At 46.9% G+C, this 7,645-nt stretch overlaps 1 protein-coding gene across 1 annotated transcript in view; it reads left to right on the top strand.

Annotated features, from left to right (window-relative positions):
• The first annotated feature begins 241 nt into the window (after nt 1–241).
• The window catches only part of LOC311233496 (nuclear receptor coactivator 2-like), a 158,669-nt gene continuing 151,265 nt past the window's right edge, over nt 242–7,645 (top strand). The window contains exon 1 of the mRNA XM_084320463.1: nt 242–306. The gene's annotated coding sequence lies outside the window, so the exon portion shown is untranslated. The remainder of the gene's footprint in view (nt 307–7,645) is intronic.

Here is a 7,645-nt window from a genome sequence, read left to right as displayed (position 1 = left end):
ATCCGCCAAAATGAGGATTAGAGAAACTGACCCATTGATACAAACCCCCATTGCTATAAAACAATGCTAAACACTGGAAAAGGCCATTTATAAGACACAGGACATTTAAATATCACAATCGTGTTATTGGGTAATTTTCCGTTTTGGCAAAGTTGTAACGACACCTTACGTGTTACCATGGTGACTCCCATCATCATGGATGAATGGACCGTAACCTTTCTTTCTCCATCTGGTTTACAGGCGGCTGCCGATGATGAGTGAAGCTTGTCATCTCCAGACATTCCCTCAGGATGAGTTGTGTATGAGGTGAGTGGTCTGATTGAACAACTGGTTATAGTTGCCATTTCTGACAGTTTCTCCCATAGATATATATCACAAGATGACTCACCCGCACTGCTGGCCAACGGAGACCGACGTTGTCACATGGTGGCCATCTTGCGTGGGTGGAGCACGCCCACTCATAACATGCATGCTGCATGTACTATTGAAATACCATAGCTTGCTACATTTTCAACCGTTTGGTTTGTTAAAAACGTCAGACGTTATCATACTGCATCAAGAATCATACCCACGTTAATAACGTTTGTAATAAACCAAACCGTTTGTAAATCCGTCAAGATTTCAGCGAGTTAAGAGTATTTTTGTTTGTGCAGATCATCACCTTAATTAAAGCAGTAGTCCACTCAAGCAAGATGGCCACCGGTGAACTACGCAGGAAACTCCGCCTTGAGCCGTCTAGTGTTTATATATCTATGGTTTCTCCTATAACCTTTTCTTGTAGCAGTGGTACAGATGTAGCCCTTAGGACGGTCTACCCCAGCTGAGTGGTTTCCGGTGGTTGCCGTATTAATGGTATCCACCAGTAGGGGGCGGTTGGCCACACAGCCCATGTCAACAGGTTAGAGCAGCTACACAGTGACCATGTTAACAGGTTAGAGCAGCTACACAGCCCATGTCAACAGGTTAGAGCAGCTACACAGTGACCATGTTAACAGGTTAGAGCAGCTACACAGTGACCATGTTAACAGGTTAGAGCTGTGTTGTTGGTGCAGAGAGAAGGGGATATGATTTAAATGTACAGTATGGTGGTTATTAATAACACGTACGTTATGGCCCGTTTCACACCTGTATTCAATCGCTTGCCTATAGCAAGTAGCGTATATGCATATAACATTGTTTAGAAACCTATTTTGCGAACGTTAGAATGTGTTTTTTTGTCCATTTTTGTCGAGATGTACTCCGTGGATGACTGGCTAAAATCATGTTACGTAGGGCGGTCGGGTGGTGTAGCGGAGATTGCGCTCGTCACCAATGCAAGAGGCTGCGGTCTCGACTCCCGAAGTCAGCATTGCCCTGTGGCTTGGGCCGGTCGTCATACTAACTCGTTTGGCTGAGTTAGGGGGAGGGAAGTCGTGGGTGGTAATCTGGCGTTGTGGACAGCGACACCTACAGGTCAGGTCTGGGCGCCTGCTCAGCGAAAGGCAGGAAATGGTGAAGGCATTTCCCCCCCCAACTGCCCCCCAACCCTCCTCACTTCCCCCCAGCCCTCCTCACTGCCCCCCAACCCTCCTCACTGCCCCCCAGCCCTCCTCACTGCCCTCCAGCCTTCCCCACTGCCCCCCAACCCTCCTCACTGCCCCCCAGCCCTCCTCACTGCCCTCACTGCCCTCCAGCCTTCCCCACTGCCCCCCAGCCCTCCTCACTGCCCCCCAACCCTCCTCACTTCCCCCCAGCCCTCCTCACTGCCCCCCAGCCCTCCTCACTGCCCTCCAGCCCTCCTCACTGCCCCCAGCCCTCCTCACTGCCCCCCAGCCCTCCTCACTGCCCCCCAGCCCTCCTCAATGCCCCCAGCCCTCCTCACTGCCCCCCAGCCCTCCTCACTGCCCCTCAGCCCTCCTCACTGCCCCCCAGCCCTCCTCACTGCCCTCCAGCCCTCCTCACTGCCCTCCAGCCCTCCTCACTGCCCTCATTTAATTAGCGGAAAGCGTCCTTTGGGCGTTTCTACCTTTTTCTCCCAGCCCCCTGAGCCCTCCTCACTGCCTCCCAGCCCTCCTCACTCCCTCCCAGCCCTCCTCACTCCCTCCCAGCCCTCCTCACTGCCCCCCAGCAGAACAGGTCTGATGATGTCAGTCATGTCTCATCACTTCCAGTACAAACTTTGCCAATAAACATTAATAAAGAACCTGGGGGGACTAACCCCTTGGATCAAATCTGAGGTCACTAGTCTTGGGGTTGTCATAGATTCAGAACTGAACTTCAATTCTCATATTAGCAAAGTGACGAAAACATCGTTCTTCCATCTCAGAAATATAGCAAAAGTACGACCATTTATTAATCAGAACGATGCTGAGAAGCTAATTCATGCATTCATATCTAGCCGGTTAGACTACTGTAATGCACTTTTCACAGGTCTCCCTAAGAAAACCACAGAGAGGCTTCAGCTAATCCAAAACTCTGCAGCCCGACTGCTAACTAGAACCAAAAGGAGAGAGCACATTAGTCCAGTCTTAGCCGCTTTACACTGGCTTCCTGTAACATTTAGAATTGACTTTAAGGTCCTTCTCCTTACATACAAAGCTCTAAATGGACAGGGACCTAGCTACATCGCCAACACTCTAATAAATTACACACCAACAAGAACACTGCGATCATCAGCTGCTGGACTACTAGAGGCTCCCAGAAGCAGTCAAAAGAGGATCGGTAATGCAGCCTTTATCAACTATGCCCCAAAACTATGGAACAAACTACCCCAAAACATCAGGGAAGCCAACTCGCTAGACATCTTTAAAAGACAGCTTAAAACCTATCTCTTTGCTCAGGCATTTCACTGATAGATATCTGCTACCACCTAGTGGCAAGAGGAAACATCAGGGATATCCTGACACAACTTGTATTTATTCTTACCCTGCCTACTCTTTTACACTGCCTATCAAATTCATGTGTCGGTTATTGCACTTTTTACTTCTTACTGATGACTATTTTTGAACTGAATCATTTTAAACTATTCTTATTATTTGCCTATTAGGATGCTAGATCCTAATGTGAAACACTGTGATTTGCCATATCTTGCTATGCTCGCTCATGCCTGTATTTTTTATGTCCGTCGGTTATTGCACTTTTTACTTCTTACTAGAGCTGCCGCGATAACCGCATTACCGCGGTATCGCTGTTGCATCACGCTCACCGCAGAGTTAGGCTGAATACCGCGTCACCGCTGTTTTTTATCATAATAATAAAGTTGGCTTGCGGCTTGCGGCTCTGCAGATATACCCTACTCGGTTCCAAGCGACCCTATTGGTCCAGCCTGGCTCTGCGGCTCTGCAGATACCCCCTACTCGACGCGTCACACTTTGTAGCCTCTGAACGAAAACAGAACGCCGCGCCGCCATCTTTACTGCCTCGCTAAGGATGCATTTCATTCAGGATTTGTTTGCGACAGAACCAAGTGCAATAAACTAAAAAGAATGGATTCACTGTGTATTCTGCCTTATTTATTGATGAAACAAAACCGACATCAACCCAATTTACCACCGAGCGGAGAGTTTAGTGTCACAACAAGATCGCTGATGTGTTAAGTTTGTTGTTGTTATTACTACAGTCAGCCGATATACACGAGAGAGGTAACGTTAAACCCGGGTTTGCTTGGTAGAATACACAATGAGAGGTAACGTTAGCGTTGGCAGAATAGACGCAACGAGAGTCTGGTTAATGTTGTTATTGATTGATTGATTGAAACTGTGTTAAACTCTGGCTTGCTGCAAGCCCTCGGACATCTATGCCCACGGAGCTTTCAGTGTACACAAGCGAGCGGCGGCGGCCCCGCCTGCATCCCCATTCCCCACACGGAGACAAACGGAGTAGTAGTACCTGGCTGCAGTGGAAAAGGAACAAAGTACCAGGTGCCTAAAGCGGGTCGAGTCGAGTAGGTACTATGCAGTGGAAAAGCGCCATTAGACTAGAGGCAGGCTATAAGAGTAGACTACCAAAAAAAATAAAAATGCATTCAAACCTTTTTTTATTTTTGTGCGCACTGTGCGGTAATTACCGCGGCGGTAGGAAATATTTCGCAAATTTGTGCGGTAAGGAAAATATCAATACCGCGGCAGCTCTACTTCTTACTGATGACTATTTTTAAACTGAATCATTTTAAACTATTTTTATTATTTGCAGTTTGGTTTGTTAGAACAGACTGTAATCTTATGTCTGTCACTTGCTTATGGCAGATCAATCAGCATGGATTGTCTGTAAACTTTAATACATGGCAGTTTGGTTTGTTAGAACAGACTGTAATCTTATGTCTATGTCACTTGCTTATGGCAGATCAATCAGCATGGATTGTCTGTAAACTTTAATACATGGCTTATGGCAGATCAATCAGCATGGATTGTCTGTAAACTTTAATACATGGCAGTTTGGTTTGTTAGAACAGACTGTAATCTTATGTCTATGTCACTTGCTTATGGCAGATCAATCAGCATGGATTGTCTGTAAACTTTAATACATGGCAGTTTGGTTTGTTAGCATTGTTGCTTATGGCAGATCAATCAGCATGGATTGTCTAAACTTTAATACATGGAACAGACTGTAATCTTATGTCTATGCATTGTTGTCACTTGCTCGCTCATGCCTGTATTTTTTTATGTCCGTTCTTTTTTTTTTTTTTTTTTTTTTTTACTATTTTTAAACTGAATCATTTTAAACTATTTTTACTATTTGTGTTACTGAAAACTGTAAGCGGAGAGCCTATTGGGATGCTAGATCCTAATGTGAAACACTGTGATTCTACCTGTCTATCTTTTTATGCTCGCTTATGCCTGTATTTTTTACTGTTGTGAAGCACTTTGAACTGCAACCTCTGTATGAAAAGTGCTATACAAATAAAGTTATTATTATTATTATTATTATAATAAGAACTGTTTCTTATATAGACCACATCATATAGATATAGGTAAATATCAGTTATCGGCCCAAACAGAATGTATTGTATATAATGTGATTGTTATCAGCCAAAATCTTCATATTGTTAGTGTGGTGTCTAGTTTGGAACCCAAGAGCAGAACACAAGGCACAGGAGAATGAGGTGGTTTAGAGTATTTAATTAGGTACCACCGTACCAGGCAGATGACAAGGCAGATAGTGAAATGTGCAACAAGGGTTTGAGGAAGGTCACTCCATGTGACCCCAGGCAACGTCCAGGCTGCGTGTAACTGTTCCGCAACAGTAAGTGACTTCCGGGGTAGGCCTGATTGGCCCCGACAGGCACGTGACGCGCAACTTTCTCTGCCGCGCGGCACGCTCCGCGGAGCCGAGCGGCAGAGCTTACGGAATTACGTAACCGTCCAAATACGCCGTGACTCTCATTCGGCGCTATAGCTCACCTGGCAGAGCAGCGGTCCTGCGATCCTGCGGTCCGTTGTTGGTGAGTTCGAATCCCATCAAATCTTTTTTTTTTAACGTGATTTTTTTTTTAACGTGTATTCTTTCGCCGGTTAAGGTTAGGCATGGTTAAGGTTAAGGTTAAGGTTAGGCATTGTTTCGGAGTTGGTTAAGGTTAGAACGGTTAAGTTTAGGCGCTGTTAAGGAGCTGGTTAAGGTTAGAGTTTGTCTTAGAGAATGGCAATATTCTTTCTATGGTTAAGGTTAGGCATGGTTAAGGTTAAGGTTAAGGTTAGGCATTGTTTCGGAGTTGGTTAAGGTTAGAACGGTTAAGTTTAGGCGCTGTTAAGGAGCTGGTTAAGGTTAGAGTTTGTGTTAGAGAATGGCAATAGACAGCCTATTTCCGCGCGACAGCTCTCAGCAGCCTCGTTGCGCGTCCTGAGTTTGCCGCGTCACGTGCCTGTCGGGGCCAATCAGGCCTACCCCGGAAGTCACTTACTGTTGCGGAACAGGTACACGCGTCCAGGCTGGTGATGTCCACGGGTGAGGCGCAGGCCGGGGGTGTGCAATCCTACACACAGAAGAGCAAGGTTAGAGCAAGGCAGGTACAGAGACAGTGGAAGCATACAGTATAGAGTCCTAGTACCACGGCAGGTGAAGCAACACTCGGACAAGGAGTGGCAGGAGTGCAGGCCTCATATCCAGGCTCGGTGATGACATGATGAGTCTCAGGTGTGTAGGATGACCCAGGTAGACAGCGTGGTGATGAGGAGTCAGGAAGCAGCCATAAGGGCGTGGGGACCTGCTGCCAGACAGGAGAGAGAGAGGCCCTGGCTGTGGTTGTACAGTAACGAATATCGGTGCATTCCTTAAAAAAATGGTGATATCACAATAATACTGCATTCTGTAATTACGCAGTGATATGACCTCAATATTCTGCAACAGCCTTATATACTGTGTGTTCTCTCTCTCTCTGTCTCTCTCTCACTGTCTCTCTGTCTCTCTCTCACTGTCTGTCTCTCTCACTGTCTCTCTCTCTCTCTCTCTCTCTCTCTCTCTCGGGGTACACGATTGATCTAATCTCTTAATTTGATGTTCTCTGGCTTGACAGTTTGCTTAAATTGATGCCTATCTCATCTGTCCTGTGTCGTCGTATACCCCCCCCCCCCCCCCCCCTCTTTTCCCCCCCTATCTACCGGCCATGGGAAGGACGTGCGGGAGGTTCATGGTAGGAGGGGCCAGGGGAGGAGTGTGGGGGAGGGGACATGAAGCTGACTGGCTGACTGGAGAAGGGAGGAGGGGGGGGGGATTTGCGCCATGTAGTTTGTCAGCTGTCATTAGGGCCAGATGACATACAAGGAGGTAATCTGCTAGCTATCTTTTCTTTTCTTTTTTTCTTTCTCTTCCCCTGTGCTGGCCACAGCTCTCTCTCTCTCTCTCTCTCTCTCTCTATCTCTCTCTATCTCTCTCTCTCTCGCTATCTCTCTCTCTGCGCTGGGCACTGCTCTCTCTCTGTCTCTCTCTCTCTGTTTCAAGTTTTGTTTATTATTTGTCACATATAAAATACTTGTACTTTACGGTAAAATGCTTGGTCTCGGTCTCTCTCTCTCTCTCTGTATCTCTCTCTCTCTCTCGCTATCTCTCTCTCTGCGCTGGGCACTGCTCTCTCTCTGTCTCTCTCTCTCTGTTTCAAGTTTTGTTTATTATTTGTCACATATAAAATACTTGTACTTTACGGTAAAATGCTTGGTCTCCGTCTCTCTCTCTCTCTCTCTCTCTCTCTCTCTGTATCTCTCTCTCACTGTCTCCCCCCTCTCTCTCTTTCTCTGTCTCTCTCTCTCTCTCTGCGCTGGGCTCAGCTCTCTCACTCGCTGGCTGGCTTGGCCGGCTTTGACACCGGCATGTGTCCATATGTGTGTGTGTTTGTGTATGTATGTGTCTGTGTGTGTGTGTGTGTTGCGTGCGCACACTGTCGGTGGAAGAGAGGTCTGAGTCTGCGCTGGCTGCTCTGCTGAAGGGAGAGCCTCACAGCTGACTGGCTCACGGGGGGAAACAACAGCCCTGGTGGTGTGTGTGTTTGTGTTGTGAGGACCTACAGTAGTGCACTGGGTTGGTTGGACTAATGGAGCGTTCGCAAAGGACTAGCTCTGGACTGTTTGGATCAGATACAAGGAGGTAAGACGGACTATTGCTGATGATTGGAGAGAGGGATGTTATACATCTGTTATTTGTATATATATATATAAAAGAAAAGATCTCCATCCCTCTG

The sequence above is a fragment of the Notolepis coatsorum genome, assembly GCF_963971535.1.
Source record: "Notolepis coatsorum genome assembly, chromosome: 8".
Lineage (NCBI taxonomy): Eukaryota > Metazoa > Chordata > Actinopteri > Aulopiformes > Paralepididae > Notolepis > Notolepis coatsorum.
Note: the sequence above shows the minus strand (reverse complement) of the source record. Positions and strands in the feature narration are given on the sequence as shown.